The sequence below is a fragment of the Olea europaea genome, unplaced genomic scaffold (genome assembly GCF_002742605.1).
Source record: "Olea europaea var. sylvestris unplaced genomic scaffold, O_europaea_v1 scaffold13607, whole genome shotgun sequence".
NCBI lineage: Eukaryota > Viridiplantae > Streptophyta > Magnoliopsida > Lamiales > Oleaceae > Olea > Olea europaea.
Genome location: NW_019231112.1, coordinates 1 through 2,961, shown reverse-complemented (window position 1 = coordinate 2,961; position 2,961 = coordinate 1). Strand labels below are relative to the sequence as shown.

General features: G+C 38.3%; 1 long non-coding RNA gene across 1 annotated transcript; it reads right to left on the bottom strand.

The window, feature by feature from the left end:
- Positions 1-556: 556 nt before the first annotated feature.
- Positions 557-1,531, bottom strand: LOC111375348. The gene is made up of 2 exons (XR_002699295.1): positions 1,108-1,531; positions 557-943 (listed from the first exon to the last, which is right to left on the bottom strand). It is a non-coding gene; the product is annotated as an uncharacterized LOC111375348 (long non-coding RNA).
- Between the last annotated feature and the right edge of the window lie 1,430 nt (positions 1,532-2,961).

The following is a 2,961-nucleotide window of genomic DNA, read 5'->3' as shown; positions in this document are numbered from 1 at the left end:
GAAAGTCACAGTAATATATGCAAAACAATAACCCAAATAAAAGCCTAAAGTGTCAATTAGAAAGATCAGTCTTTTAACTAATGTGCCATGTGCAAAACAAAAACCTGATAAAAATCCGAATCTAAACTATTTAACGTCTCAACGGCCAATAAATGATAAAACCTTAACCACCCACATCAACTACAGTGCTATCACTAAAAAATTGCTTTACCTAAAAACCCCTAAGAAAAGAACAACGTTCCAATTAAAAAGATCTTCAATTGGTGATGCTTTGAGTTCAACAGGAATCTCATAGGAAGGGCTTGGCCAACCCATGACATCATCAGGTAACTATCTCGCTCTGCTAGCCATTATTCATTTGGTTCTGTTTTGGGTTCAACAGGAATGTCACAGGAAGGGCTTGGCCAACATGTGAGTTCATCAGGTCGTCTCTCACACCCCACTAAATCAGTGAAAGACTCCTTCAGTATAGGCAAGCGATGAGACGAGTTTCTCTTCATATAATTTCATAATTTTAACAATAAATTCTACGAAGAAATCCAATCTAACATAGACAAAAACACCAAATAATAAAACTAAATATAAATCACATTGTTTGATAATGGGCAAATCCTACATCCAGTGGAAGCCAAATCTTAATAAACAACATTCAATCAATCTGAACCATCATCTCCTGGAAAATACAAATAAACAGTTACTCGAAAAACCAAATAGAGCCAAGAAATATAGTACTGACTCGCGTCCATGAGAATCTTCTGAGCTGGTTGATGAATATGGAAATTTTCCTTCCACCGGAATTGCGCAAAGCCCACATGAGAACTGTCACACTCTTCTTCACATCTTTTCGTAAATGGGTGGATATGGAATTTGTGCTCCAGCTCCTCAATTTCACTCATCGCGAGGCCGTTTTCCGATATTAACGTGAAGTATCAATCTATGGTACCTTTTTCAGTTAATGAGCGATGGAAATTCAAACAAAAACATCAAATTGATCAAAAGGATTTATACATTCAGCGCGGAAAGTCTCCCTTGATAAATATACAGATATCAAATAGGAGGCAGATATAGAAATTGAAATTAATAACGATTACAAGAAGGAAATATTACCATAGTCTGGGATCTGTGGATGTGACTGAGTATTCATAGACTCATAATTCAAATTCAGGCCTGAGCCAGAGCTCCGCGAGGGCGCACCCTTCTGCCCTTGACTCTCTCTCCGCACAGACTCTATTGTGTGTTGTCATACTTGGCCAACCTACCTGGGCCAATGGCCCACTCAAGCCGAACCACGTGGCACTCCAGTCGAGGTGGCATATATTGCCGAGGTGGGCTATGGCAGAAGCTCTTCAAGTCAAAGTCCACTAGCTGAGACGATTTTTACCGAGGCCTGTGAATGTAACTGAGGTCCACATGCTGAGGCCTATGAGCCAAAGCCATGATGCTGAAGCTGGTTGAAGTTAGCTGAAGCCCTCAAGTAGAAGTATTGTATGAGATAGCCGAAGCCCCGAAGCTGATGCAGGAGCCTCCGAACCACAAGGGAGCATCCTCCATGGTCACTTCTCCCAAGAGATCATCTGCACGAAGATCTTATTTGAATGATTGATGGAACGTTTGTCATAAGAATAAAGGTCAAGTCTTGTCACTAGTATGGAGGCTCTACACAAGCAATAAATGGGCAGCAAGCTAGCAAGTCAAGCCCATGCCTAGGATAAGATGTTTGAATCAAAGAGATGAGGCCACGTGCCAACTCATCCAAGAGCTCCCATTTCACATGTATCACTATAAATATTTCCCTTGTGTAACATCAAAAGGCTAATGCAAGAATCAATACAAAGAACTACATTTTACTCAACTCCCTCTCATTTACTTGCAATACACAAATCGAGTTTATACACATTTACATATACATTTACGAACACTGGTTGGTAATTATTGTACAATCGGATCACGAACAACCCGCCGGATTCCGAACGTCACCGTCCCGCATCATTGGGCTACTCCCACGCCCTTTGAATCCCTCGTTTTAGACCGTCCACGTGTCTTAGCGTGTTGGACATTCGCCCACGTGTGCGCGGGTGGGACCAGCATCTGTTGGCAACACTTTTTGGGGGTCAACAGACTCAACTTTCTTCCCTTGAAATGAATTGTCTAAGGGGCTTATCCTTTGCCGTTTTCTGTCGTCCAAAATGCTTTTGGTCAATCATTTTCGAAAATGTATTTTCGAGAAAAAAATTTAAGGGTCTGTTTGATTGCGAAGATGAAATTTGGATGGAAAGAAAATGAATTCCAGGAAGTTGAATTACCTAGAAATTGTTTTTCTGAGAATTGTAAATTATTGTGTTTGATTGGTATAATTTTCCACGTGAAAAATGTTGAAATAAAAGTATTTTTTAGTGTTCGTTTGGCTTTATTTTATATGAAAATTGTCAATTTAAGGGATATCCACTTCTACCATTGTTCTTAGAATTTGTTTCCATTGCCAACCAAAAAAAAAAGGAAAAAGAAAACGATAAAAAATCATCTATATTTTGGTGTTCGTTTGGATTTTTTTACATGAAAATTGTCAATTTCAGGGATATCCTCTTTTACAATTGTTCCTAAAATTTGTTCTCATTGCCAACAATTAAAAAAAAAACAAAAAGCAAAAAAAAAAAAAAGTTGGAAAACCAAAAACCACTTACCCCCTAGGAAAATAAAAGGTGGAAAATCACGCTTTAAGGTGTTGTACCTAGAAATTTATGGAAAATCAATTCCCTGAAAAATTTTGTCAATCAAACAAGTCAAAAGTAGAAGTTGGAATTCGAATTCCAAGTTCCATGGAAAATTTCCTGCAATCAAATGGGCCTTAACTGAAAAAGTAAAATATTTTTTTTCGTTTTCAATTAAAAAATCCAAAATGTTGAAAATGCTCAAAACACGCCTTTTTTCCCCCTTTCTTTTAGGGATGCTTAGGAGTACTTT